At 29.7% G+C, this 14,114-nt stretch overlaps 1 protein-coding gene across 2 annotated transcripts in view; it reads right to left on the reverse strand.

The window, feature by feature from the left end:
- Positions 1 to 14,114, reverse strand: part of LOC113556124 (carbonic anhydrase-related protein 10) — a 203,089-nt gene that overhangs the window by 125,880 nt on the left and 63,095 nt on the right. The window lies entirely within an intron of this gene.

Raw genomic sequence — 14,114 nt, forward strand, 5'->3', positions numbered from 1 at the left:
ACGACACCGCTACATTTGGCCCATAACATAATTATTATTATCGTCGCGCCATACATAATGTAATAATATATAATATACGATATCATATTACAGGTGTGCGCGCGCGCCACTGCCGTCGAATTCCGCGCCTACACGACAAACACGCGCATACCTAAATTATACTGGCGTACTGCTGACGAGGTGCAGACACGTCATTTCGGTTTTCGGGCGATGGTGTCAAAATTTCCGCAAGCCATTTTCAAATCATTATCAGCTGGCATGTATTTATACTGTACATCATACATAGCTGATTACAAATCATAATGTATAACCTGGTCAATGGTATATTGTTATACATACATGTCTATAATTTGTTGTCTATTAACCCACCTCGTTTAAAACCGTCTCATGCAATCAGCGTTTATTTGCACGATTATTATTGATGTTGTTTGCAAGTTTTTAGGTTATCCGTAAAATAAAAAATGTCCTGTTGACAACGAAAATATGTGAATAAAATATAAAAATGCGTATCAATATCCCTTCGTCGCTACCAAATTAAGATGTCTCTTGGCGCAGAGTCTCTAGTGGAACACAACGATTCAATGGATATCGAAAAAATACCGCGAATTGCATATTCTTGTACGAATGTAAAATGTGATTTGCAATGATCTATTTAATATTTACGGGAAGAGCCACTTTGGAAATTGACCGTTTCGATGGTTATGAGAGCGCGTTCAAATCGTACAAAACGAATTTACGTAAAAACAGACCGGTCGTCACGTTGGTTGATACAGATTTCTTCTTCGTTTTGTTAAACATAATCGAATTTAACCCGTCGTTGGTACATATATAGTTCGTAACATGATTGCTACACCGTGAGCGCGGCGCTCACACTTTACTTTCTATATTATTATTAATTGATTAATCAACTTAAAAAATCAAACCATACCTAGAAATATGTATATTTGTATCCTTTACAAAAAAGTAAATAAAAACTTTTTATGCACAGTTCATAATGTATAAAATAAAAATAAAAAACTACAACCTTATTTCAAAAAATTATTTTTACTTTATATATGCTCGACGTATGCTCCTTACACATTGACACGGTCAATTAATTGGAATTGTCGAACTTGTCTAACGATAACTGATAGGAAACGGCAAATAGCACAATCATTTATTTTTATAAATATTTATAGACATGTTATTTGAAGGTATTTATAGTATCTGATTAATTCGACAATGCGTGTATGAATAATACTCAAAATACTATCTGTGTGAGCGGCGCGCTCACGTGTGCACCAACGACGGGTTAAGTGATTAATGTTTTACGAATAATGCATTAGTATATGAAACTATTACTATACCTAGAGTTATAACACCTATATAACTTATAATACCTCGATTTCGTCTCTACAGCCGTCGTGACGTCTTTCCGTTGCGAATCCAAAATTATCAAACGAACCTGCCTATTTTATATCGAACAAAAACTAACAAAACATTAGAGTAATTAATAGTAAAATAGTATTGATAACCACACGGTCTCAAACAAAAAATTCATGATGATAGAATATACGTAAAAAAACTTACTTTGTGTAAGTTAATATAAATAATATTGTTGATAAAAATAAATTAAGTACTCTGGTAGAATGTTTTCCTATATAAATTGAAAAACTTATAAAGAATCGTCATTAAAATTTTCAAGCGTTTTTACCCATTCATAATTTTATTTTATGAACATTTATAAATAAATCGAAAAACGTATAGTTACAATATGATATTTGATGAAAATGTCTCAAGTTTCTGTGGTTATTCGTTTTTGAATTATAATAAAACAATTGAGTTAAATTCTGGGTTAGCATAAAAATTCCCGTTTTTCTTAATTTTTTGTTTAAGTACTGGTTATTTTTAATTTTTACCTTTTAAAAGTACAAACAAGATTCGATTTTCTATTCAAAACAACCCACAAAATAAAAAATTAAGCATTTTGTCGATTACTTATCGATAAACAAAAAAAAAAAAACCCACACACATCATTGTAAAATCAATAAATTCATCGCTCCGCTCAGAATCTAAATTGGAAACTGCTTAACTCACAAAATATCGATGTGGTACGGCTATACAACGGAGACAATACATGCGGATGTAACGTCTCCGTTATAACAATAATATATATATATATATATAGAACGATAATTCTCCCGCGGGAAAGAGTCTCTAGCCGATTCGCCCACCACTCGACTGCGTGCGATTGATGATCAATAATGACCGTACAAATTAATAAAACACTATTCGCGCTTGACACGCTTTCGGTTGGGGTCCGAACCGAACTAAAGACATCCGAATCTTCTCGAGCACAGCCGACTCGAACTTGTATTTTTGACGGGAAAGAAAGCAACGAAAACAGCAAAAAAAAAAATGTATTCGTTGTGTCCGTTAGTGGTCGTGGCCATCGCGGTGATATTATACCGTCTGCACGTATTGAACATATTATAAAATAACGTGTCTTCCGCCGATAACCGACGCTGTCTCGGAAATAAAAAATAATCGCGCGTGAGGGTGCAGGTTACACCTTTAAAAATAGGTAGATGTATATGAGGTGCCCGCGGGCGTACACTCGCGGTTTTCGACGTGATTTCGACGTCAGCCAAAGGGGGACGACGGTTCACCCATAGCGGAGTCGATAAAAAAAAAAAAAAAACAGCACGTGCCCGTCGTCTTTCATTCTTCGACACGTGTGCCCGGAGTTTTGGCGCGTTTTCGAGCGACGTGAGTAGTGGAGACGGGTGACCGCATAACGATATATTATTGCTTATCGATACCGCGGTAAGCGTGTAAGTGCGCGCGTTATGTTTCACGTAACGACCTTTTAATAATATTAATAACAATAATAATAACAATATGATATTCGTGCCAATACCATCGCGTATAGGTGTATGAAAAATAAAACAAAAAAACCATTCGCGAAGTGGGGCGAGCCGTGTAAAAAAATAATGTATCGTATACGAATAAACGAAATGTGTACTTACTCGTACATATCGTATAATATATTATATACATACATGAAATATTATACACACGCGTGGAATTCGTAATATTTTACATCTCTAAACGACCGTACGCCGCAGAGTCCGTTTCACGCACGTCGAAAACGTTAAGCGTCCGGACATGCCGTCGCTTCTTATCCTCCTCCTCCTCCTCCTTCTGGCCTAATGCGATTTCGGCAATAAATCTGCCCACCGGGCCGGGAATTAGGACCGAACGGCGGCTGTTCTCGGACTCGCGGTTTTCGGTTATTATTATTATATATTTTTTTTCCACTCTCCCGCAATGTGAATATATTATTATATTATAATGTCGTACCGTCGTCGTACACGCGCATTATATTTTTCATCGTTCGACGAGGGATTTATATTTTATTTTCCGATCGGACTTCCGCCGCTCCAAAATATACGACAATACTACGGTCTGGTCGTAAGAACTCGGGTAAAAGTACTCTAATACATATTTTAAATACATTTGAAAAAGATTTTATTGGATAAAAAATGTTAAACACTTTATCGTATTCATTTATAAACTTTTTATTCCAAATTCAAACAAAAAAAATAATAATATTCGTATAATATCGTGTCTTATTTAATTGTATGTGACTTGCACTCGATTGAAAATTTAAATATAACGTCAAAGAAAATTACTGATCAGTAATTTATAGTTCTACCAAATAATATGGTTTAAAATTATCTATAAATCTAATGCCAAATATTAAAACGCGTAGTTCTGTCGATCGAGGAAAAAATATATTTTGTAAAAACCCGAAGGTACAACTGTAGTGTAAATAATTTTTTTTTTATGGTATCGATATTTTTACTAAAATATATTTTTTTTTATTAAATATTAAAAAACTTATTTTGAATACAATTTAAAATTAATATCTTTCTGTTTCTGTATTGAATGCTTTTACAAAAAGTATTTTTTTTTTTGTAAGTTTGGCTAGTATACTATACGGTGTGTCGTATAGGTTGTACAAAGTTATTCAAACTGTGGGTCCGAGGGATCAGAGTCTCAGAAGGGGGAAACAAATTATCAACATCATAACGATGATCGTTTCAGGGTGGTCATTAAGACGTTACGACAATGAAAACGAGGATAATACTAAGTTAACGGTGTTTCCGGTGACGTGTGCCGTTTATTGATGTATTATATCATATTACATACCATCTAATCCTGCATAGTGTATGGTGTTGCCCGTGACAAATTAAATACTACTAGCGGATTTATCCGAAGCAGAACACATTCGAGGGTGGTTTTTTTGTGAATATTTAATAACTTTTTTTATCAATCGTCATGACAATAATATTAAATCGGTATGTTTTATTCTGTAATTGAAGGTAATAATGCGCAGCTTACGTGTACCTGTTTTGCCTATACAATACGCCGTGTTACATTGAATGTATGAAATTAAACTAAAACTATAGTTACTCTTCATGCATGTTCAGTTTTCAGTTTTCTATACGTCATGAAACAATGATAATACAATCAAATAGTTATCAATATACCTAATAAACTTATCTTATTATTAACTCGATCAATTGATTGCCATCAAATTGTAATGAAAATAATACATGTTGTAGTAACGAATGTATGAAAATATTATTGCAGTGATGTATTCTTACTAATATTAGCAAATTAAAAAACAATAATAATGATAATAATTATTATTATGTTATCTACTTTGGTCCTCCACATATACATACATATATATATATTGTATATATACAAGTTTACAAAACGTAGTGGTTTAAGTTTCTAAGTTGTAATATAACGATTGACGACCGACGACGTTAAAAACACTAAAATAAACCGAAAAAGAGAAAATTATATTATAGGAAAAGTGGTGACTTCGTATACATTGTGAAATCCCCGTAAAATTGATCTAGTGACGCCTCTACTTGTTGGACTCGTCGGATGTCTGTGACTGGTGTAGAGTTTTCGAAGACGACTGCATCTCAGACATGTATTATTGGTGTGGAAAGGGGTGTGGGGTGAGTAAATTATAGGTGTGGTTGAATAATTTCAGGAAATTCTTTAGCAAATAAAATAAAATACGTCAGAGTTTTCACCCCATCCCATGTATATACATATCATTTATTCTCTGGGGAAGCTTACATCATACAATACACACGATAATAATAGTAACGATAGTGACGAGTATATATATATATATAATTGTAACACACACACGAACGAGCAAACTCACCAGCTAATAATATTTTTTATCATCGCTCGATGTATAATACACTATGTGCAAAATCGTAATTTTGTAACGCAAACAATATTATTTGTTTTAATGTATTATGAAAAGATATTTTATGCGTGAGCTATGTCACAAGGGTTACTCAAACGTCATTCAGATAACATTTATTTTTGGTTTAAACTAATTCATTTATATATAAAAAAAGAAGCGTTTATGTTTGTAAGTTGTAAGAGACTCGAGTATACCAATTATACTATTGTCTATTTCATAATATGTTTACTGTATATCAATTTTTAAAGTTATGACTTAAGAGTTGTAATATTTTATTTATTTATACCATCGGATTTAGCGCCGTGTATGTAGACTTCTGAATCATTATTAATCGAGTCAACAACTTATAATACATTTTTTTTTTAAATTGTAAAAGTTGTTGTTTAACGACTGTAATTTAATTATAAATACTATTAAAATCATTATATTAAAATATTATGCACGTGAAATTAATGTTTTTTCAACGAATTTGTTTGTACATGTATCGTGTATGTATATTTTAGATTTATTAAAAAAACTATAATGTCAGTTATATAAAAACTAATTTTATTTTTATAATAATTTGATGATTTGTTAGTTGTGGTATAGAAACCGACGAAGAAAAAATTAACAGTATTGATTATTTGGATTATATTTAAAAATCCGAGGAGATTGGAAAAAATTTAAGGACGATTGTAAGCATAGTAAGAAGTGGCTAATGCCCGCGTAGTTTTTTTATCATAAAATAGTCATTATTTTTAAACTTACGACGCAATTATGTTATACATTTTTAATATTTTAATAACAATTCGTTAGTAGGTGGAAGTATTGTTTTTATTACTATTTTTTTTTTTTATATATAACCAGAAAAAAATATAATTTTGTAGTTTTGTACTCTGGGTCACTGCTCCCTAAATTAATCCTTGGCCATATGTCTTATATAGTATTATAGTTTATTTCTAGAGCACCCTTTTTCACCCTTAGTTCGCCCTGTCATAACACAAATAATGTAGATATAAATACAGGTATAGGTAAGTTAAGACATATTTAATAAAAATTTAACATTTCTATTATACGTTAAAAAAAAATCATGATAAGATTTTTATTTTAAAGTGTTATTTAACTTTTATTATATTTTATTTTATTTTCGGTTGGTTCATATTATGTTGCGTATTTTTTTTTTTTAAAATTTCACATAGAAAAAAAAAAAATATTACACAAAGGTTTATTTGACTAAGGGTTTTTAATATTTGCATATGATAATAAGTGTACAATTTACACAATAAGCGTACTATCCAAAATATATTGATCATATTATGCAGAGTGTATCAAAAGTCTTCATCCGATTACAAATTTATATAGCTCGGCAAACGTTAGCCACTAGTAAACGACCCATACACTAATGAAAATATTAGATAACCAAGTTTAATTTAAATTATCTTTCGATTAGTATATGGGTAATTTACCTGCGGCAAACGATTGCCGAGCTATATAAATTTGTAATCGGATGAAGACTTTTGAAACACTCTGTATAGTATAGTGTTAATAATATTTTCCTTTGAAGTGTATTAATAAATTTTCAAATTTACAAACATAAATGTCACCTACACAGTTTTTTTTCTTTGTGATCAGCATAATTAAACTTTATAGAACGCAATATTTTAATAACGTTTGATTCTTTTACAAACGCATCCTCAATATTAAATTAAACCTTGGTGAAAGCTATTCCGAGATCTGTACATTATTTTACAAAAATATACGTCCATTTTTTTCTACAAATACTATTAATTTATAAGTTGTACATTTTTTACACGAAGGCTATTTAGCAAAGTTTTAGTACAGGTTTTACTATACAATATGTGATGTCAAAATTTTACTAATATTACCGTTCATAGCTTTTGACAACAGTGATGACATATTATATTAGTTTTTTTTTTCATTCATCTAAATTGATAGTTACGATTATATAATTTTGCATAATTTTGTGTGAGGGAAGCATTTCACGTAAATCGACGAATCATGTTCAATAATATAGTATCGTCAATGTAGTAGACGTGTGTATACGTGACGACAACCTCCGGTAGCTGTTCGTTCACGCGTTATAGTAATGCGGACACAACTAAATAAATATTGATTTATAACTGCTTTTATCTTCTTCATAATATAATAATATATATTGAACGGATTTATTGTCAAGTGTAATGGACTTTGCGTGACTCTCACGCGAATATTTCGAGAATTCGAACACATCTCATCGTGATTTCAAATACAATACGAAGGTACTTGATATGTGTTATTGTCCTATGAAGGTATTTCTTTTCAAATTTGACGACTTTAAACATTATAGTGTCTTCCGAAATCACGAATTGCAATAAATACGAACAAAGCATTTCCAAACAAAACGCGTTTGTTACCCTTCTTTAGACGTCTTATTATTATATTATTTTATTAATATCGTATTGCAGTATATACCGGATGATCAATACTCATTGTTTTAAAATCTTTTTATAGTTTTGAAAAAATATATATTTCATTAATATTTTTAAATTGCTTACTTTTTTAATGAGAACAATTATTTTTAACTCCAATCCCTGATTAGAATATATTTTGGAGTTCTTCATAGGTACATACGAATCGGAATTCAAATGAGTAGTTTATGAGTAAATTATATATACTTAAGTTTTAGATACACTAAGGACCAAGGAGAGAGGTACGGGATTACTCTGCAAAAGTAATAGTTATTACTATAACTAATAACTAATAACTTAATCGACTGAATTTCAATTTGTATACATCGAAAAACTTTAAAAAAAATATTCTAGTTCAGAATATGAAATTAAAATTGTATGCTGTCATTAAAAAAGTAAAAACCCTAGAAACATATTTATATATATATATATATATATATACCTATATATATTTTAAACGTTAATAGATATTAAATAATGATTGTTTTCGATAGTTGAATCACCATGTGAATTTAATTTCCAAGATACTGCAGTTACAGGAACTTCAAGTCTGTATCAAAGTCAACTATTGTTTGGAATAATAAAGACGATGAAAGTATAGTCATTACTTCCGTGAGTTTAATCCCTGTTGAAACCGACTCCGAGAGACAATATTATTATGGTTAAAAAAAAAAAAAATACTTCAAAAAGTATTCGGCTAAAAATCGCTTAACATTCTATCATTCAGTCAAAATTATTTTTTATCTTTTATTTCTCAATTACCCTTACAACCATATTATAAAAGTATAAAACTGTTATAAATTATTATCATATTAGGAAAAAAGCTTTTCCGTTTATTAAATTGTTTTAAATTCGTTAGCTCACTACAGCTCATATTATTATTATTATTATCTATTGAAAATCCTGTCTCCCGACGTGTTTTGTCGACGTTACAAAAATTAAAGCGCGACCGAAAACTAAACCCGTGCGATAACTGTAGTACACGACTTCAAAGATTTTCAATCATATTATACTATATCGGGTATAATAATAATAATAATAATAATAATAATAATAATAATGTTATTATTATTGCTCGCAAACGACGTTAAGCCCCAAAATGGAGTTTGTGCGCTAGACACGCTGCACGTTGTCGCGCGTCACGGTATATCTTATAATACGTGTACTGCAGAGGGGAGAGTTACGATCGTCTACCCCAATCTGCGAGCTTATTTGATATTAATTATTTTCATCTCGGAGCACGTACACCATACATCATACGCGACTTACTTACCGTACACTTGTGCCACATATTTCCCGTGTAAACCGAACGTTAATAATAATAATATTGTTACGATATACTATTTTGAGGAGAAGGCCCGTTTGTGTTTGTCGTCGCTGACGCGATGTCCGATTTAGCACCGGTAATGTCTATAGTATATTATATTATCTTGTCGTTCGACGACCACCGCCGCTTAGTAAATGATTATATTATTCGCCGGTGTACAATTTTACCGTTCGTAAGGTGATAAACGCCAGTCGTCTGCAAAGTATAATAATAGCGAGTAAAACATAACGAGTGGCTTTTCGTTCGCAAATAATATTATTATATAACCACAAAATGCAGCAGAGTTAATTAATCGGTATGTTCAATAATATAATATAACACTGAACTGTTACGGCGTACTAACCGTTACAGATGGTGCACGTTTCCAATCCGTATTTGATCAATTTATTGATGATATAAGTGCTTACATATTATTATATAACATCGTGTTTAGTTTTAATAATTATAACAGAGACGATTCAACGTAGCGGTCGTACGGAGTTAAAAGACTACCAAATAAATACTAAGTACTAATTATGGGCATAATAATCCCCTAGAAAGAATTCTGAGATAGAGAAATGAATCCATACTTGATTTCTTTAATTTGTAAATGTCCACCGTACTTCATGAGTTATTCTTTTTTCGAAATTCTTATTTATTACATTAAGACTTTTTAATTGTATTTAAACTAATATTATTATTATATAGTACTTTTGAATGTATGATGTCATATATTATTGTATTACCTATGTTATTATATATGTATATTGTATATAATTCTGTACTGAAGCTATCTTTGGCGTTAATTTATCTAAACAAATAAATAAATAATGACCGTGACCGTAACGAGTATCATACAGACGTTTGTAAATACATATACTTTTGGTTATTCAATATTTTCTACGTATATACTTTTCTACTTTATCATTCCACACCTCAAAAATGTATAATATACTATGAGAGTACTATTTCACCGGTACTAATGGAACTGGCCGCACCGTATATGCTACGTCATGACATATGGATAGATACGACAAAAATGAAAAAAAAAAAATTACAGAATACGGAGTACGGTATATAAGGCGTGAATACCATTCGGTAGTAGAGACAGCAACATCGGGTAAATACACACAATTTTTAGGTATAAATGGTATAATACAGACATTTATTGATACTGTTTTTAATTTGCGTGTGCTGTAAAATAGATATTAAGCAGTATTACTATGGCATGTTATCATACTTGAAATATGTTTTTGTAAACGTAAAAGACAATAGTGGTACTATTCGTTTTACCCACATTGAAATGTTGGTAATTTATCTGAATAATGAATCCGTGAATGGAATATTTTCATTATATTTTATGTTACCATTTCCAAACATAATATTATTATGTTAATTTTAAAGATGTTTAATACGTGTTATAATAATAATTGTAATTAATTTATAACAAATAAAAAAAATTACAATTTAATGCAATACATTTACTTTTCTTTTTATAATATTTTTTCATCAAACATCAGAGTTTCCGAAAATTGCATTTGAACCCAATGAATTATTCAAGTGAAAAAGTTACACCATATAATCTAAGTCTACTTAACCGTGACTTATGTTACCTTCATGGTTACCTTAACTATAATATTAGTATTATTACCTATCAAATTATATTCTATAAGTAGTTATAAATATAAACAAGGGTTACTTTGGATTATTTTTGTGGACTTTCGTCAATGAATATTACATGTATAAAATATTACAATTTCTGTTTGATATGTTATTGCAATCGTATATTATTTGTTATCTTAAACTGTGTATGTTAAAACGATTCCAGCCTGTATACGTTTGATGAAATAAAATAACGAATAAAGTATTTATTATTTGAAATAAAACAACCCCAAAGTCAGAGGGTTTCCACACTGGTGGACCACCCTCCACCATACGCCACTTCACGTGTTTATCTTAATATTATTCAAATTTACTTATTGTACATATTACAGATTGTAAAAATATTTTTGTTGTTAAAAAAATAAAAAGTAAAATAACAATTAAAATAAAACAAGATAGTCCAAGCAGTAGGTTTTAAAATATAGGCCTATGTTATGTGGATAAATGTTAAATTAAAAAACAAAATTAGGCATGATAAATGGACATGTTATACGTATGACACCAATAAATGCTATGGCGTGCGTATAAAATATACACTGTCACTGTTCAAGATTGGATGGTAAATTTGGCCGTCTTGTAAAAATGCCGAAATTGCTATAAAAAATATCAATTTTTCTTCGTGACACGTGTAATCAATTGTAATAGTAACAACCGACGAATTCCAAAATATCTCGTAACCGTATAGACATTTCACTGTACGACACGCGCGTAATATAATAATTATTATTGTATTATCGGTTATTTCGTGTTTTTTGATTAATTTAGACTGCACGTAACTGTCCCCGCCCTCTTTAAATCTGATAAATATCATTGTTTGCAGATTAATGTGTAAAATAATATTATTATTATTGTTTTGAACTCGGCGAAGTTTGAATAATAAAACATTAAAACCACATTAATTTGATACATGCGTATGCCAAACGTTGATAAATGGATAAATGCGTTGTCCGTTTAGTACATTTTCGCTTTTAAAATTATTATTGTAACTATATGATCCGACGGACAACGATATTACGGTTTTATATCTACAATATTTAGTCTATGCATTTATGACGTGCATAATTTTTAAATTCGTTGGTACATTATACAATATATGTTTTAATGCACTATAAACAATGCACTATATACAATATATCGTTGTGTCCTTATGTAATTGTAAGCATGCAAATATTCGTATTTCAATAAATCTATGTAGAAATTGTAAATATTTGGTTTTTGCTGTGAAAATATTGATAATTTGTTTAAACTGTTAAGTTTTGTTCGCATAAAATACGTATGTCTGATATTATTATGTACAACCATACTGGATTACTGTTAATATCATATTTCCAAGATAAAAAAATGCATTAAATGAAGGATGTATAACAAAATTTGTAAATCGTTAATTCATATAAAAACTAAAAAGTCTAATAATTTATAAATATCACTAATTTAGATTAAAAATTAATTTCTATTATCTCATAAATTAAACATTATAATACGTTCAATGGTTCAATTCGTATTTTATGAAAAATTATTATGTTGACTTATTAGCGTTTAAAATGAAATAATAGGATATTTTAATCTAAAGTTACATAAAATTTAATTTTTTAAATATTTAGATATTATAATATAAAAGTTACATTATGGGTTTTCATTTTATAAATTAACTTTCAGGCAAAGAATTTCGATGTTTTTTTAATTATTTTAATAAGGTTTAAAATCAATTCCTATGTAAAATCAGACACGAAGTCCGCTTATAAAACTTAAAGCTACCCACCTGTGGAACTTTGAAAGCGAATGGATAATTCAATAATATTGTAAGTTTATGAACGAAACAGTTCAGTCAACTGAAACTACGTGCACATTTCAGTAATCACCCGTCTATGAACAATGACGTGCTCGTTATTAATCTAGAATTGTGCTTCTCAAACTTTTTGGTATGGACCCCTCTAAATTTAATACAAAATTTGCAAGGTCCCCTTGATAAAAATCATGAATTATTTTTTCTTATTCATATACTGACATTACATAATATGCTATTTCACACAGATAAATTATTAAAATGTAAAGTAAATTAATGTTTTTTAATATACTTTTGCAAAAAACTTTATAATAATATTAATATTTAAACATGTAAAAATTCATAATATTATATTAATTGATAATAACTATAAAATTATAGATAAATATTTGGTACAAATGTTGATAATTATAAATTCAGTGACATGTGGGCTTGTATATTTTTGCATAACACATTTATGTCCGGTGTGATATTTAAGACTGCATCGCGCAAATTCACTTCTCATGTCAATATTCTAATGTGAAATAAACTTCTCCTACGTAATAACAATTTTATTATTATTAAATAACGGTATCTAACATTAGACTTTATGGACAATGATTATGCATATGGTTGGTTATTTAATAACTAAATAACCGACCCCATTTAATATTGAGTCAAGAATAATAATTATAGTTTTTTTTTTTCGTAAACGCCCAAAGGAAATAGTTTAAATAAAATAAATATTTCACAGCCCTCCAGCAATATGGGGTTATAACCCCATCAGTTTAAGCAGCACTGCTCTAGAATCTACATTTAGAGTCTTGAGGTGATCAGGTGTTTTCCATTACATCGAACCAGCTGTATTAATATCTTAACACGATGAAATAATACCATTATGATCTACGATTTGTTTTCATCAAGCCAACAGCTAGAAGCACTAATCGTGGAAAAATAAGTATTCGACTTTATACTAGGTAATCTATATAAATATAAACACCAAACGTTCATGCTTCCACATCTCCAATCCATGACCATAAGTGGAATCATAAAATTGGATAATTTTCTCAAAAAAATTAGGTGCACCCTTACTACATGCTCAAAATCAGATGTATCTGATGAATTATTATCAACAAAATATGCTCGAATATGAAAATTTCTTCAAAAACGTCACCATCATAAAATATGCATTTTTATGTATGATAAACTTTTATATAATATGTTGTCTGCTAAAAAAATCGTTAACATTTCTTTCTTCCGTTGGATAACATACTCTCAGTAAATATATTAAATGTATAAAAATCATTACATTAATGATATTAAATTGTATAATACATTTTAAACTTTAACTGTTTCTTGCATTGATTTTACTGTATAGTGTATACTATATTATTAAAAAAATTATACTAAAAATTAATGGTTTTGGTTATGCAGATATACGGTGTTAAGCTGATAATCGAATTTTGTGAAACTTTACGGTATTAACTATTAAAATGTAAAAATATGTTCTTAGAATATGCTCAAACTATATGAAAACAAAGTCGGTGAATATCAGAGAAAACATATAATTTCGAAGAACACATTCACGGGTATACATTATTACAATAATAGTTGATCCTGCACGGCGTTGCACGTGATCAATTAAATTACTGT

Source organism: Rhopalosiphum maidis, chromosome 3 (assembly GCF_003676215.2).
Source record: "Rhopalosiphum maidis isolate BTI-1 chromosome 3, ASM367621v3, whole genome shotgun sequence".
NCBI lineage: Eukaryota > Metazoa > Arthropoda > Insecta > Hemiptera > Aphididae > Rhopalosiphum > Rhopalosiphum maidis.